The 18,462-nt window shown below is 41.3% G+C and overlaps 1 protein-coding gene across 3 annotated transcripts in view; it reads left to right on the top strand.

The window, feature by feature from the left end:
• LOC131228158 (protein CLT1, chloroplastic-like) overlaps positions 1-18,462 on the top strand; it is a 127,906-nt gene that overhangs the window by 95,960 nt on the left and 13,484 nt on the right. The gene's annotated exons all lie outside the window — the stretch shown is intronic.

The raw sequence follows: 18,462 nt of genomic DNA, 5'->3' as shown, positions 1-18,462 counted from the left end.
TCCGATAACCCCCGGAAGATACCGAAAATCCAAAACTTCAGATATCGGCCGATATTATTGTCGATATCGCACCTGGGACAGCGTCATTATCCGAAAAAAATGAAAAAAAAAAAAAGAAAAAGAAAAAGAAAAACTTTCAACGGTAGATTTCGGTACCTGTAAAGAAGATGGCCCTGATCGGAAGCTGTGTTTGATGGGCCATTCGAATAGAAGCCTCTGATTTAGAGAGATTTGGGCGCAAAATCCGTCGAAATCCCCGAAATCATCGGCCCTCGGGAGAGATTTTAGGGTTCCGGAACGCGCCGGAACCCTCTCTGCTTCGAAAAAAAGGGCCCGAGCCCTTATTCAAAGGAGGCGGACGGACGGTGCCTCGCACGTCACCGATTGTGTTGACGTCATTGAGTTATGTGGGTCCCATCATGAGGTATATATTATATCCAAACCGTTCTTCCATTTGGCGAGCTCGTCGTAAGGCTTTATGAGAAAAATAAGACAGATCCAAGGATCAAGTGGACCACACTGGAAAAAAGCAGCTAGATATTGAACGTCCACCATTGAAACCCTTTTGGGGTTGCAAAAGTTTTGGATCGTATGATATTTGTTTTTCCTATTCATCAAGGTCTTTGTGACCTCATGAACAGATTGGATGGAAAGCTAACGTTATGGTGGACCTACGAATGTTATAACGGTGAGAATCATTGTCCTCACTGCTATTTGTGGTGTGGTCCAATTGAGGTTTGGATGTCACTCATTTTTGGGTTCACGATCTAAAATGATCTCTCCAAATGGATGAACGGTGTGGATATGATAAATACATTATTGGTGGGGCCATGTAACTCTGATCTCCCTTCAACTGTTTGTACGACGTGGACGACGGAAGCGGATTGCATACTGAGTAACTCATCCCTTAGCGTACTGAGTAAACTTGTGGGGTCCATTGTTTTTTTTTTATTTTATCCACTCCGCTAATCCATGTTAAAAGATAATTTTATGGCTTGATTCCAAAAATGAGGCAAATTAAAATCTCAACTGGACCACACCACAGGAAACATTTTGATTGAACCTCTACCATTGAAAATTTTTTGGAGGTCAAAGAAGTTTTGGATCAAGCTGATGTTTGTGGTTTCTCTTCATCCATGTCTTTGTGATCTTATGAACAGGTTGGATGACAAATAAAAATTACTTTGGACCTTAGGAAGGTTTCAACGGTGGAAATCATTATTCCACACTGTTTCCTGTGTAATGGTCCACTTGAACTTGGGATTTACTTCAATTTTGGTATAAACCCCTAAAATTAGCAGTAAAAATGGATGGACGGTGTGGATAAACCACATACATTCACAGTGGGTCCAACTGAGTTTACTTAGTACGATAAAAGCGCACTGAGTAACTCAGTACGCAATCCGATTTCGTGGGACACTCGTCTAGGCTTCGCATGAAGTTCATGCGCTGGAAACTTAGGTAGGGTCCACCGTGATGTTTGTGAGAAATCCACTCCATCCATCCATTTTTTGAACACATTTTAAGACATAGGGCCAAGAATGAGCTGGATCCAAGACTCAAGTAGGCCGAAAACGTGAGGATTGAAGGTCCACAGTTGAAATATTCGAGGAGCCACAGGTTTTGAATCAGTCTAATATTTGGGTTTTCAATTCATCCCAGTAGTGATGACGTAATGAACGGTATGGATGGAATGTAAACATCACTATCGACCCAGGAAGGTTTCAACCGTAGGAATTTCCCTACCCACCTTTTTCTTTAGTGCGGCCCACTTGAGTCTTGGATCCTGCTCAATTTTTGCCTCAAGTCTTAAAATAATCCCACAAAACTGATGGATGGAGTAGATTTCTCACAAACAACACGGTGTGCCCCACTCCTGCAAAGGATTTAGTAGGAAATCTGCATCCCATCTTCGCACGACACATGCTCATACCTCGTGTGGTACACCAGCCAATCCACACCCTCCATCCATTTTCATAAGTAATTTTAAGGCATGAGGCCAAAAAGGAGACAAATGAAAGATCAAGTGTACCACACTACAAGAAATGTGGTGGCAATGATGTCCACCATTGAAGCTTTTTAGGGCCCACCGTAATGTTTATTTGCCATCCAATCTATCCATGAGGTTTGACAAACCTGGATGGGAAAACATAAATATTAGCTTTATCCAAAAAAATTATAGGCCCAAAATAGTTTAATGATGATCATTCAATGAACACTATTTTGTGTGGTGTGGTCCACCTCAGATTTGGATCTACCTTATTTTTCGGCCCATGCGCTAAAATGATATGTTAAAATGAATTCCAATTGATGTTTGGATGTTCATACATATCTTTATACATTTATAAATGGTATGCATCATATTTAAATATATTTACCTTAGTTTAATCAGATAACATGCATAACTTAGTACCTTATACAAAGGAAATTTATTATGTGCACTTCTTTTTTGATATTTTATGATTTAAAAGTGTGCATTAAGGTTTTTTTAAATAATCCTCAAAGTTTCATAAAAAAATTCAACCATTTTGCTAATGTTTCCCCATGTTTCCCAAAAAGTGCGATAAACTATGCGATACAAACGATATATCCCGTGCGATAACCGATACGTATCTGTATCCCAAGGGTGCGATACATTATGCGATACCGATATTTCGAACACTGGGCCCCACAAGGATGTGTTTATCATATCCATACCGTTCATCCATTTAGCGAGAGTATTTTAGAGCATGAGTCCAAAAATGATTTATCCAAAGCTCAAATGGACCACACCATAAATAGCAGTGGGGATAGTGATTATCACCGTTAAAACATTCGTAGGGCCCACCATAACCTTTATTTTCCATCCAATCTGTTCATAAGGTCACACAAACCTGGATCAAATGAAGAGGTAAAACAAATATCATATTGATCCAAAACTTATGTGACCCCCAAAAGGGTAGATGTTCAATCCCCCATTGCTTTGTGCAGTGTGGTCCACTTGATCTTTGCATGTCTTGTTTTTTGGCTCAAGACTTGCGATGAGCTCGCCAAATGAACGGGCGGTTTGGATATAACACATGCCTCATGATAGGATCCACAAAACTTGGTGATGTTAACACACCAACCAAGTCGGTGGTGTGTGGTACACCAGCCAATCCGCTTCTGCAGTAGCGATCTCGTTACTGAAGTGAGTCACCAAGTTTTGTGGACCACACCAAGATATATTTGTTATATCCATACTATTCATCCATTTGGCGAGACCATTTTATGCCATGAGCCCAAAATTGAGGCATATCCAAAGCTCAAGTGGACCCCACCACAGGAAACAGTTGGGACAGTGACACCCACCATTGAAACCTTCCTAGGGGCTAGGGCCCACCATGATGTTTATTTGAGATCCAACCTGTTCGTAAGTTTACACAGACATGAAAGAAGGGAAGAACATAAATATCAATTTGATCAAAAACTTCTATGGCCCCCATGAAGTTTTTAATGGTAGGCGTTCAATCTTTCACTGTTTTCTGTGGCGGGGTCCAATTGAGCTTTGGATCTGCATCATTATTTGGCTCGACTCATAAAATGATCTCTCTAAATGGATGGACGATTTAGATATATAACACATACATTATGGTGGGTCCACAGAACTTGGTGACATATGCAGTCAGCGTATTGAATAACTCGTACACTTGATCGTACTGAGTAAAGTCTCATGGGGCCACCGAGAATGTATGTGGTTTATCCACACCGTCCATCCATTTTCCAGCTCATTTTAGGGGTTTACCCAAAATTAAAGCATATCCAAAGCTCAAGTGGAACACATCAAAGGAAACAACGAGAATATTGATTCCACTGTTGAAACCTTCCTAGGGCCCACAGTGATGTTTATTTGTCATCAAATTTGTTTATAAGATCACGACGCCATGGATGGAGGTAAGACATTAAAAAAATCAGCTTGATCCAAAACTTCCGTGGCCCCTAAGAATTTTTCTACGGCATATGTTCAATTCACACTATTTCCTATGGTGTGGTCCACTTGAGGTTTGGATATGCTTCATTTTTTACAATAAGCCATAAAATTATATGTTAAAATGGATGGACGAAGTAGATAAAGTACATAAATCTCGATAAGCCCCATAGTGTTCACTCGGTATGCTTAGCGCACTAAGTTACTCAATACGCAATTTGTGGACTCTTTCCTCAATTGTAACTCACATGAAATTCTGATTTGATTTAACATCCTAGCCCTTCAACTAATTTGGGCTTATTACACTGAATACTAGCCAATGCTCTTATTTTGTCGATTATTGCAACTTTGTATGCTACTAGGGAGTAAAATGTCGTCTGAATCGGGAAAAGGAGCAAGGGACATTGGGTGGAAACATGGACGGCCAGTGGAGGGGAATAAATATGGAGCCATATGCAACTACTGCGGCCAAGTGATACGAAGTGGGGGGGTGTCTAGGCTGAAGGAGCATTTAGCACGGGGGTAAAAGAATGTGAAGGATTGCCTGAGTGTAACAAAGCCAGTGAGAGAGGAGATGAGAAGAGTGTTAGTTGAGGCAAAGTCACACAAGCAACAATAGAAGGATTGGGAAAGGGATTTCAAGGAGCACCTATGGGGTTTTGGGTGGGGCTTGAGTGTCATTGGAGAGGAGCAAGATAATGACGACGACGATGAGGGAATTGCATACCCCGATGAATGTGTTACGACGTGGGATAGGAGGGAGTTCAAACAGGTGATCCACAAGTCCCGGTCGTTGGGGTGGGAGGGGGAATAGAGGAGACAACTTGACAAGACTAGTTCGTCGTTTGGGAGCAATAGATGGTTTAGGGGAGCCAGTGTGGGTGGTAGTGGTTCTAACGGGCATGGCCTACAATGCACACAGAGCGCCCGTATTACAAATGCACCCATTGCAGGTATTAATTAGAAAAGGTTAAAAAAACATATGGAACAAGGGGATCAGGGAGAAAGTGGGGAGCGCCATATTTAGGTGGTTCGTCTCGAGTCACAAACCAGCAAATGCAGCCAACAATCCTCACTTCAAAAATATGATTGAGGAGGTGCAGCGTGATGGGCCTGACATGAAGCCTCCGACACCAACGAAGATTCTTGGGGTCTACCTTGATCAGGAGTACGAGGAGATGGGGGCTTCGGTACATGCACTCAAGTCGAATTGGTAGCAGTACGGGTTGACGGTCATGTGTGATGGATGGATGGGACCCAAGAAAATGTCAATTATCATTTTTATGGTGTACTGTGGAGGGTAACCCGTTTTCCTTAAATCTATCGATGCATCTACCAAAATAAAATATCACACATACATATATGAGCTTCTGGTGGAAGTAATTAATGATGTTGGGCCCTAGAATGTCATCCAAGTTGTCACTGACAACGATAGTTCGTTCGTTAAGGTGGGGAAGAAATTGATGATGAGGTACAATCCATATTGGACCCTGTGCCTCGCACACTACATTGATTTAATGCTCGAGGCGATAGGCCAGAGAGATTCTGTCAGGAAGACCACCGATGATGCGAGGAGAGTGACGAACTTCATATGCAATTACTCATGGTTGTTGACTGCGATGCGTGAGTGTTGTGGAGGAGACATCGTTAGATTGGGTGCGACACGGTTCGCCACGAACTTCATTGCACTTGGCAGCTTGCACAAGCACCATCCATGTGGGTCTCAGAAATCTGTTCAGATTTGAGAAATGCTTAGAGTGGAACCAGAGGAAGACAGATGGTGCAAAGAAGTTATCGACAACAGTGTTGTTCGATACCTTCTGGGATAGATTTCATACCATTTTTTTCCATCCTAAATCTGATTTACAGGGTCCGATGGGCCGTAGATAATGAGACGTGGCCTTCGATGGGGTCAATGTACGAGCTTATGAGAATTATGAGAAGTGATACAGTTTACAATTCCCAACTCGCATCAATGGGTGATCAATATCATCAATAACAGATGGAACAAGACTCTCGAGCATCCACTCCACCAAGTTGGTAAGTTTGTTACGTTTACCTATATTTTTTTATCACTTGCACTTACACTTTAAAACATCACTTCTGTTTGCATGTTAATGCAATCGAGTAAATAATATTTTAATTTCAACATACTACCTGAATCCCAAATTCCATAACAAACACTGGCTCCACAAGTAAAATGATTTGAAGATGGCCGTCCATGAGGTGTTTGAAAGGTTGTTCACTAAATCGCCGATGCAAGGAGAATTCAGTAACTAGATAATTCAATTTGAGCAGCTTTCGTTACTGAGTAGATTTCCTTATAGGCTTTAAAAATATGGGTGGTAAAAATGGTGACCTATGAATTCACATTTACAGTTTTTGCGGTATAGGGATGCTAGGCGTATGTTCTCATCTGCACTAGCAAAAGTATCAAGAAAAAATATGATGTCGTGTGAGTATAATTTTTAATTTATTTACTTATGTAGTGTGGTATATGGTTAGGTAACTACATTCTCCGTTTAAACTTCAAACTAAAACATGCTCCTCATGGATATATAAGCGAGTGGTGGACGATGTACGGAGGCGACACACCTGCACTATAATTATTGGTAGTCTGTGCTTGTAGTTAGATTGTATCCTCTTCACCATGCGAGAGGAATTGAAGCACGTGGTCACTCATACATACTAGCAAGAGGAACGGGCTTACATATGAGAAGTTGCAGAAACTTGTTTACTGCTATTACAATATGAAGTTAAGAGAGGCAATTGCGGGCAGACCGAGACATGGAAAAAATACGGACTCACTCGACCTGTTGTCGATAGGTACCATGGCACAAGTAGGTGACGATGCTAAGGACTCACTTTATGAGTGGGTCAAATCAGCGATTTAGATGATGCAGAGGGAGGCCATGCTCCATAGGTAGCCGAGAAAGCAGCGTATCTTGGTTTCGATGCCAACCAGGTAATAAGCCAACAGAGGGCAGATACAGACTCCTTTGATCCTTTGGTGAGGAGTTCGACACGTCCTGACGAGAGTGAGGAAGCATATTCATGTCCTCCTCCCCATCATCAAGTTGTAGTGAGTGATGATGATGAGACTCAACCCCCACTCTACACTAGTCGTGGGGACGACGAAGACAATAGCAATGATGAAGCAGGGGAAGGAGGCATTGGCACCGATGTAGGTGGTACTAGTGGGGGCAGAGGTGGCAGTGGTGGGGAGTGCACGACGAGTCAGAGACGGCGATCTGTTGGTCAGTTCACTAAGGAGCAGTACTTTGACCATGCCACTCAGTTCGAGGACCATTGATCTCGTCCACCATTTAGGATGAGAGCATCAGAGCCCAAGCATATTTTCGAACGTCATTCGAAGAAGAAAACTGGACATGCCACAGCTGATGCTCTCGCACATAGCTTATCATCTATGGACATCAGTTCAGAGCAGGGGAGCTCTACTTTCATCCCACCTTATACGCATGGGGGATATCACGAGTATGGGCATGGTAGCTCGAACATTCAGTCACACTCATCTACCCATGGATACAGACAACCGACAGATAGTTCTTCGAGTCATGACCCCTTGACAGGAGAATATTTGGGATACCCATATTACTAGCAGCAATACTATCAGGGAGTCGGGGTCAGACTCGATTTGTTCCCTTAGGACCGTACTCAGCCAATGCCATCGATGTATGTCACGTAGTACCCACGTCTAGGCGTACTCGTACAATTCAGGAAGGACGACTATCAAAGATACATAAGAGAGTTCCTTAATTGGTATGAGTAGAGGTTGACCTGGGAACAGTACTGCCAACATGTCGGGCAACAATACCACGCCCAACTGCAATGGGATTCGGATGATGACTATGAGCCACCTTGTCACTCTGTGGGAATGAAATTTGGCTGAAAATGTGTACTTTTTTGATTCATTTACTTTTACATATCTTAATTATTATATGATAGCTGCATTTGTATTATATCAACTCATTTTGGTTACTATTGGAGTGATTTCTTACGGCAACATGAGCTTTTTGGGCCTCATTAAATGGAAACTTATTATTTACTGTATACTTTTTTCAATTTTTTATTTCTAAATATGCAAATATGTGTATTTAGGCATTTCCTGAAGTTTCACTGAAAAATTCTACCGTTTTCCTCTTGTTTCTCTTTTTCCCTGCATTTCCAGTTAACGGCGATAACGATGTTATATCTTTATCTCTAGCTAGCAAAACTTGTAGCAATACCAATAACTCGAACACTGAATGGAAATAGAAAAAGGTCATAAGTATTTTTCAGGCCACATGCCTAGTGGAAGTCATGAGACAATTGAAGATGAGGGGAGGTGCTAGGACTGGAATATTGGAAGACGAAAAGAAGGAGAGAGAGGAAGAGAAAGAAGAGAAGACGAATGAAAAGAGAAAAGGCGAAGTTAGGGCCGGCTGCCCTATTCTCATTTTATTTTTTTTTAATTTAAAAAAACTTGCAACAAAATTATAAATAAGCCCCTTGCGTTCCTTTTATTACAAACATGCCCTTATAAACTATGTCCCAACAATCTCTGTGAGATTTTATTTATTTTTAATCTTTCTAAATGTTATTTTCCTTTGCTATTTCAGATGATTTTTCAAGAGTGTTGTCTCCCCATTTCATAGCAACTAAATGATTCGATGAAATGCCTCAAATGTTTAGATTACTAAGTTCCATAGAGGAACGGCTCTTCCCCATTTGCAACATATGGATTCCATTTATGTGTTTAAAAAATAATTCAAAAATAAATATCTAATCAATAACTTAATTTTGCTAAAAATTGTTTGAAAAATAAAAAAACCAAAATCCTATCATATAATATGGGCATCTTCTGTTATTTGCCGTATTAAGATGTAACCAAGGAGCTCTATGGCCACACACATGCCAACATCTCCCACTTCCCATAAGAGCTGAATATCGGAATACGTTATAAGGCTACTCCCATAAATCTATGGATCTGTCATTTATGAGCATACTCCTGCCATCACATTTTTCACATTTTCAGGGATATGCCTATCATGACTTCCACCTTTCAAGTGTTTGGAATTCCCTCACTTAGGCGTCTCCATGTGCTTTGGAATTTTTTGACTTAGGAGTCTCCAAGTCTCATTAAGTGTACGTGCTTTGTGAATATCTTGTAGATATCACCTGTAGGTCAGTAACTCACGCTTCACCCTTCTTGGGTCTCGACAATATTTTATATATAATGATATTGTACTTCATTGAGCATGCCCTTTGAGCTATTCAATCCAAATTTTATCAATCTAATTGCAGCTTGGTAATCACAAAAGTGTGATCGAATTCATCAGCCGTGTCAAGCTCCATATCCTTTAAGAAGCACTTTATCTAGATGAAAAAAGGGAGAAGCTGCACTCCACGTAATAAACTCAGCTTCCCAAGTATATCTGGTAACACATCCCTGTTTCTTACTAGACCTAGAGACTGCACCTCCTCTAAAGAATAAAACATGACCTGAGGTGGATGTGCTTTTTTCCTTGTCCCTAGCAAAATTTTCGTGGGAATATCCTGAAATCTTCATCTTATCTGCTTCATACCATAACTTTAGTTGCTTTGTACCTTTTCAATATCTGAGCATCCTTTCAATTACCTACTAGTGTTTTACACCAGGATTACTTTGCTGCCTACTAACTAGACCTACTTTATATCTATGAACCGATCTTGTACACATGGCATACATCAATCCACCCACTGCTGGAGATAGGGAACATCTAAGTAGTCTTATCCTTGGGACAATCACTTCTAGTAATTTCAGTCCTTTTTCTACTGTTGTGGACTCAGTTTACAGTTTTCCGTTCTAAACCTATTTAGTACCTTGTCAAGGTATCTCTCTTGATTCAAACACAATAACCAAGATTTTCTATCTCTAGTTATTTTAATTCCTGAAACATAGTATGCTTCTCTCATGTCTTTCATTTCGAACTTAGAGCTTAGCCATGTTTTTGTCTTTTGAATCATTTCCAAGTCATTTCCAGCTAACAACATGTCATCCACATACAAGGATAGAATGGTGACATCACAACCACTTTTTAGAGTGTATACACAATGATCTAACTTGTTCTTGTATAACAAAGGTGGAAGAAACTCTCAATGTACCCACCGAAGAAGTTGATGGATCTAACACAACTCGATCATGACCACCTTACAACAGCTCTTTGCTCGCTTAAATCGCATGATGTAGCTCTCACAGGATTTGCCAGGTAACTGCCGAAATCGGGCGAGATCAGCCATAGTGATGTCTCTATTTTTAGAAAAGAATTGAACATGAAACCTTTCTTCCAATTCTTGCCAGTTATGTATTGAATCCAGCAACAAATTGGAATACCATGTGAAGGTTGCAACGATTAGCGAGTGACTGAATAGCTACAATTTATAATAATCATTATCGGCTAGCTCACCACATTGTATGCTGAATTGGCCAACATGTTCGATAGTCGATCGACCGTGTTCTCCTGAGAACAGAGCGAAATCCGGTTGATAATTTCTCGGCAATAGGTGTTGCCGATCCACCCATTATGGGTATGGTTTATAATAAGTAGGAATAGCATTGCGGCCCAACACCTGGCCCGCAACCTCTTGCACGAGTTGTAGTATCTAGTCACAATCGATTTGTGGAGGTTCCATGGCTGGCGTATGATCCGGACAAAATCTATTAACATTCTCTTGAAACCTAGGACCTTGCGAGGGGTAGAATCCCATTGGTGGTCCTTGATTTCTATTATCATAATTTCTAGCTTCCCGCTCTAGTCGTTTGACCTCTGCAGGAGGCGGCATATTTCTAACCTCTTGAGGAGTAGGTGGCGTATTACGCTGCAATGGTGTGGCATCGGTGGGAAAGGGACAACATTACCGACCAGACTACCATTATTTTGTTGCATAAATTGCGTTCGCTCCATCACAACGGCCAATAATCGTTGCATGGCCTCAGTCTGACTAGCCATATAACGATTGGTATTTTCCGCATGTTGACGGAGCTGTTCCACTTGAATTCTCGCATTTTCTTGCACCATCTAGATGCTTGTATGTACATCCCTTAGTACCATTGATACCTCGTCCGGAAGAATAGGGCGAGTCATCGACGGCCTTGCTTGGTTTCCGATCGGGTTGACGTTCAAATTAATTTCACTTGGAGGTGTCTGAACCTACACGTCATCCACCAGGGGTGGTGCAGTTGGCGTTGCGGGTTCGTTCCCAGCAATCCTACCACTCCTTCGTTACATTCTGGCAATAACTAAATTGGTGGTTTATAATAGTGTCCCACCGAGCGTGCCAGAAAATTGTTCGTCGTTGTTTTAACTATCCTTTCTCCAACACGGGTGACAGGTGCGTGGGCGTGCCAGAATTGGGATTGCGGTTCTAATTCAAACCGAACAACAATGACCACGAGCGCCAAAGTAGGCAGACACTGACTATGACCGAGATCTAAGGAGATCGGTCGCCTATTCAGCCACTCGCTCAAAGTGTAAATAGATCAGGCGATAGTCAGAGGGTAGGGTTCGTCTTTTGATGATGGGTTCTCCTTGCCTTCCGTACGAAAGGACTTTCTTATGCATGAAGAGTGGAATGTAATAATTAAAAAATAATAATTTAAAATCGACCGCTAAAGAGTGCTTTGTTTACAGCTATAGCTATCGACTACTGTGTTTATATGACGAATTAAGCTAAAGAAAGCAAGTAACAAATACGGTCAATAAATGATTACTCTAAAGGAAAGAAATTACTTGATAAAAGCTGCGATTTCATTATGGAATGTAAATTTGATAGTATAATTGAAAGATAATTGAAGATAGTTGATTTGTTGATTTGTTTGGGTTGGTGTGAGAACCCTTTTTCTGCTGGAATCCTCTTCTATTTATAGCTTCGATCCATCTGTTCTGGATCCTTTCCATGATCTGACGGTTATCGTAACCACTTCTGCCCTCTCTTTGCTTATAGATTTTTCCCACGATCTAGCGTTCCCTGAATTCTTAACATTTGTTAAGCATTTTTTTTGGAATTCGGTCGCATATTCTCGCAATAATCTTACGACCGTTAAACACACGTGTGATTCGCACGGGTTTGACCAAAAACCGGATCCGGTCGAATAGGGTATAAACAGCTGGCAATGTGAATGGCAGCCTGATTATCACAGGGAGAAGGAACTGATTGGAAGGAGTATAACCAAGTTCTTATAAAAGGGTTTGAAGCTAAACAAGTTCACATGTTGCATGAGCCATCACCCTATACTTGGCTTCAACAAAGAGTGTGCAACGACGAACTGCTTCTTACTCTTCCAGGTGACAAGATTGCCACCAACGTATGCACAGTATCCAAATGTAGATCGTCAATCATGTAGGCTTCTAGCACAATCAGCATCGGAGAAGCCCGAAAGATGAAGATGACTATGCTGTTGAAAGAGCAAACCCTTACTCGATGCAGACTTGAGATATCGAAGGATACAATACACAACCATCAAATGCACAGTACAAGGGGAATGCATGAGTTGACTAACGACACCTATGGCATAAGAAAGATTTGGTTGGGTGATAGTGAGATAAGTAAGTCGGCCAACCAACCAACACTACATCCCTAGATCAGAAAGGCAAGCACCATCATCAGGAGTGAGTTTCACAGTAGTATCCATAGGCGTAGCGGCAAGCTTGCATCCTAGCATTCGTCTCAGAGAGAAGATGAAAAGCATATTTTTCTGAGAGAGAACAACACTTGACTTAAACTGTGCGACTTCAATCCCAAGAAGTACCGAAGTGTCCCTAAGTCTTTGATCTTAAAACAAGTTTTGAGAAAAGATTTAACATCCATCATTTCCTTCGTATCATCTCTAGACAGCACAATGCCATCCACATAGAGAATTAGAACCATAACTCATGTGGGTCGACGACAAACAAAGAGAGGGATTGGCTTGGCTTCGAATAAATCAAAGTCTAAATGAGTACTATTGAACTTGTCAAACCAAGCACTTGTAGATTGCTTGAGACCATAAACTGATTTCTTTAGTCGGCACACAAGGGGTGAATCGCGAGAGCCGTGAGGCATGGAAAAGCCTATGGGTTGATCCATATTGACCTCTTCAACAAGATAACCATGTAAGAAGGCATTTTCCATATCTAGTTGAAATAAGGGCCACAACAAATTTACAGCCATAGAGATGAGCACACAAATAGAGTTAGGTTTTGCCACTAGAGAGAATGTCTCAAAGTCATCCACACCATGTGTTTGAGTAAAACCTTTTGCAACCAATCGTACCTTATAACTATTGATAGAAACATCAGGACGATACCTGGTGGTGTAAACCACATTAGCATCCAACAATTTGTTTTCCCTCATGTTAAGAAACCAGCTCCCATGTATTATTCTTCTCCAGAGCTTGCATTTCTTTCATTATAGCCTTAGTCTAGTCAGGGCCTCCTTCAAATTGCGCAAGGTAGCAAAGGAGGATATGGAAGCTACAAAAGACTGGAAAAAATGTGAAAAATGGTGGTAGGAAACAAAATTACTTATCAGATACTTTGTACATGAGCAGGAAGGCTTGCATAAAGCGATGGGAAGATTGTTATGGGGTTGAGGGTGAGAGCTTATACTTGAACCACCAGCAGGAGCGGATGAAGTGGCAGGTGGGTGATCAATAGAAGTTTTAGTTCGTTGATGATACACAAGAATAGGCTTTGTAACAGACGAGGGAGATACTACATCATTATCGGGACAAACAACTGGAAGAGTTATGGGGTTGGAATTAGACTATATAACCTCCCTCTGACTAGTAGAAGGATTGTACGGAGATCTCCCTTCGATAGAAAAGTATGGAATCTCTTCAAGGAATATGACATCTACAGACACAAAGCTTTTACAGGTCAAGGGATCATAACATTTATACCCCTTTTGAGACCGAGCGTAATCTAAGAAAACACACTTCATGGCCCGAGGACTCAACTTATCATTACTCTCATCGAGAATCTGAACTGCGTATACGCCCAAAAAACTTTAGGGGGTAATGGAAACGGTTTGTCCAGTGGATGCAAGATTTCAAATGAAGACTTGGGTGACAATATTCAAGATGGAATGCGATTAATCGGGAAAACATCAATAAGGCATCATCCCAAAATCGTTTTGGAAGATTCATACCAAATAGGAGGGTACGATAACTTCAAGCAGGTGATGGTTCTTTCGCTCAGCTACACCATTTTGTTTAAGGGTGTGAGGACATGTTGTACGGGACAAGATACCATGATCCTGTAAGAAAGACAAAAAAGAATTTGACATATACTCGGCCCCATTATTAGAATATAATGCTTTGATGGGGCATTGAAATTAGTTGACCACTTCATTGTAAAAGAGCTTAAACATATCAAAAACTTCACCCTTAGATTTTAAGAGATAAACCCAGGTCATCCGTGTGCAATCATCAATCAATGTAACTTTGGAGAGTGTCAGTGTATAGTGTATGTGGTTAGTGGCTCTTTTAATGTAAGTGTATGTGCACACTTCCCTCTTCTCCTGCAGTGAACTATATGCTCTATTCTAATAAAACATTGTGTTAAGGCATGTCGGCCTACACACAACATTTCCCCCAAACTCTCTTCTTTCCTTTTCTTCTCTCTCACTCGTCTCCCCTTTTCTCCTCACTATAATCATCAAATCATCTTCTACTTGGTATTAGAGAATAGATCAGGGCATTTCGCATCTTAACAAGTTGAGAGGTGACAGGTCACCTTGTTAACGTCAGCAGCTATACGGCTGACTTCAGCGTTGTACGGACGAATGGACCTCATTTGAGCTAAAAGTTTAGGGGTTTAATAGATCGTGATTTTAAAAGATTTTTCATGATTTTTTAAGAATTTTTTAGACCTTTCATGGCATTTTGGCAGAAATAGAGAAATTCGAAAATCGGGTCCCTAATCCGTTTTTCTTTGATCTCTCTCAAATTGGTAAGTTTTTCTTTGGTTTCTTTGCTCAAGATGGACCAAAATCTTCCTCCCAAGCTACTCATGGAGGAGTTTTTAGCTATGATTCATGTTTAAGTAGGTTTAACCCCAAATGGACGTGCGGCTGGACCATTTTTCACTCGTTTGTGTCAGATCTGACTGGATTTGTTGTTATTTTAGAGGATTACTAATTGTTTAGGGTTTATCTCTCATTCCCTTGAAGGATTGAGTGAGAAAGAGTTGTTTGAATCAATCCTTTTTACTTGGAGTCTCCTATGGACGACAAAGGGCCCTCGTCTCTTGGCGTGGACTCTCTTGAATCCAACCCCTTGCAGATTACCTCCATTAAGTTGAATGGTGACAACTATCTTCCATGGCCGCAATTTGTAAGAGTTTCTTAGGAACTCATAAGTTGTTGTATATTTTGGATGATCCTCCAAGCTCTACAGATGCTACCTACAAGTCTTCGAGAATTATCAAGTTATTACATGGTTGTTGAATAGTATGGATTCTTCGGTTAGCCACTCAATGATGTTTTTATCCCCGGCTAAAGGCATTTGGGATAACGCTTCATAATATGTTCTCGGAGTCTCGGAATTTTTGACGGGTATTCCAGCTTATTCAAAAAATTGGTTGGTTCCAACAAAACTCAAGATCATTAAAAGATTGCTTTGCGACACTTCGGGGCATATGGAATGAGCTGGACCTGTATCAACCTCTTCCTTCCAAATGTAAAAAGGATCATGAACATGCCCATAAGCAGCGGGATGATACACGTATCATACAGTTCCTAATCGGGTTGAACTCCGATTAGCTTCATGTTCGAGATCAGATTGTTGTGCAGGATCTTCTTCCCCCATTGATGACGGTCTATGCCATGTGCCAGCACGCTATTGTCTTCACTCTTCCTTCCCATTCATTTATGTCACCGGAGCATTCAACACATCTTGCTGGCGATCAGTCTTCTCTTCTTCTTGGCCTTTGGGCACCATCCTTGAGTTCAGGGTGCATTTTTACCATCTTCGAGTTAAGAGCGCATTTTTTGTTATGGTGGTCATGGTAGAGGCCACGAGGGAGATCGCAATCGTAGTGGTCACAATCCTCGTGGTTGTGGTGGACGTGGACGAGGACGTGATGGTTCCCGCATTTGTTCGCATTGCGGTGGAACCAATCACACTATTGATTATTGCTAGCAGCTCCATGGTCGTCCTACGTGTGCTGTTGCTTCTGTTGCTTCCACAGTTGCTCCTAAGGGACAGTCTTCCACCATGAAATATGAACAGTCTTCTTCAGGGAAGTCTCTGATCACTTATTGGGCTGTATATGATGCCCCGATGCGGCTTCATGTTTGTGATATTCTTAAGCCTTCTCATGCAGCTTTGGCCCAGTCAGGTACTACTTTTCTTGCATCATCCTCTCCAACCTCCTTAGTTATAGACTCTGGAGCTTCCTCCCATATGACTGGTAAGTCACAACTCTCTTCCTCTTATTCTCCTTCTCCCAACACAGTATGTCACAGACGTATATGGAACCCAAACTCCCATCTCTGGGATTGGTTCCATCTCTCTTTCTCATTCCTTGCCTTTATCCTCAGTCTTGCATGTGCCTTGTTTTCCATTAAACTTATTGTCTATTAGTTCTCTTACTAAATCATTAAATTGTTATTACCTTCTTCCCTTCTCACTATTGGTTCCATAACCTACAGACGAAGAAAGTGATTGGTAGGGGGCATGAGCGAGAAGGCATTTATCTTCTCAATGATACACCGATTGCCACTTGTAGTACCATTTCTCTGGATCAAGAGTTCATGACATAGTGCCACCGCCGCTTAGGCCACCCATCAATAGCTAGATTGAGAATTTTGTTTCCCTCCTTATCTGTTACTAAACCGTTATGCTGTAATATTTGTGAATTGTCTAAACATCATTGTGGTACATTTCCTCCTAGCTCTTCTGGGAGGAAATCTCAACCTTTTGTTTTAGTTCACTCAGATGTCTAGGGACCAGCTCCGGTTACCTCCACTTTTGGATTTAGATATTGTCACCTTTATTGATGATTAGTCACGCATGACTTGTGTTTATCTTTTGAAATCTAAAAGTGAAGTGTTTGATGCGTTTAAAGTGTTTTGTCATGAAATGTGTACTTAGTTTCAATGTTCCATTAAAACTCTCCGTTCTGATAATGGGGAGGAATACATGTCTACTGCCTTTTTATCCTTCTTGCAGGAATATAATATTTTATCTCGGACGTTGTGTGCTTGCACACCTCAATAAAATGGTATCACAGAACAAAAGAATCGTTGTCTTCTTGAAGTTGCTCGCACCCTTCTCCTTAATATGCACCTACCTAAACATTTTTGGAGTGATGCTCTTCTAACTGTTACTTTTCTTATTAATCATATACCCTCACGTATCCTATCTTACAAATCTTCATTTATTATACTGTATCCTCATGACATTCCATTTCCTCTACCACCTAAAGTTTTTGGTCGCACGTGCTTTATTCAAATTTTAGATGGAAGTAATGATAAACTTAGCCCCAGGGCAATTAAATACATCTTCTAGGGTACACTCGGAGTAAAAAAGGGTATAAATGTTATGACCCATTGACTCGCAAGAAATGTCTCTGCCGATTTAACCTTCTTTGAGGATGTTTCTTTTTTCTCAGCTCCAGGTCGATCCCTCTGTGATCCTCTTGCGAGTCGAGGGGAGCATGACTCTTATCCTCCTCTTTCCACTAGTGATCACAGGGAAACTCCCCTCTCCTTTGTTCAGCATCCTGTTGGTGATTTGGGTGACCTTAAGCCTCTGCGGGTGTATCATCGTCGAGATAAATCTTCACACGCTCAGCCATCCACCCTTCTACTCACTTTGGATGTTGGCTCAAGTGACTCTCCTACCTTGAGCCTAGATCTCCCCATTGCCTTGCGCAAAGGGGCACAATCTTGTACTCACCATCCCATTAGTAATTTCGTTTCATATGATCATCTTTCACTGTTTTTTCAATCGTTTGTAGCTTCCTTTTCATCACAAACTATTTGTCGGTCTCTCTCACACGCTCTTCAAAGTCCTGACAGGACGAAGGCGATGATAGAGGAAATGTCTGCTCTTGAGAAGAATCATACTTAGGAGCTTGTGCCTCTTCCTTTAAGGCGTAAACCTGTTGGATGTCAATGGGTTTACATGATTAAGTTCCTTCTAGGCGGCTCCATTAATTGCTATAAAGCCCATCCTGTTGCTAGGGACTACACGCATACTCATGGTGTGGATTACTTTGAGACATTATCTCCGGTGACTAAGCTTAATTCTATTCGTGTTGTCATCTCCTTGGTTGTCACTTTATCCGGGCCCTTGTTTCAACTTGATTTCAAGAATGCATTTCTCCATAGGGACCTTGCAGAGGAAGTCTACATGCATCAACCCCCTGTCTTTATTGCTTCCCACAACCCTGCCCTTGTATGTTGGTTGAAGAAGGCTCTTTATGGACTCAAACAATCCCCATGTGCATGGTTCGAAAAATTTAATCAGGCTCCCATGGAGTTCAGCTTCG

The sequence above is a fragment of the Magnolia sinica genome, chromosome 15 (genome assembly GCF_029962835.1).
Source record: "Magnolia sinica isolate HGM2019 chromosome 15, MsV1, whole genome shotgun sequence".
NCBI lineage: Eukaryota > Viridiplantae > Streptophyta > Magnoliopsida > Magnoliales > Magnoliaceae > Magnolia > Magnolia sinica.
Note: the sequence above shows the minus strand (reverse complement) of the source record. Positions and strands in the feature narration are given on the sequence as shown.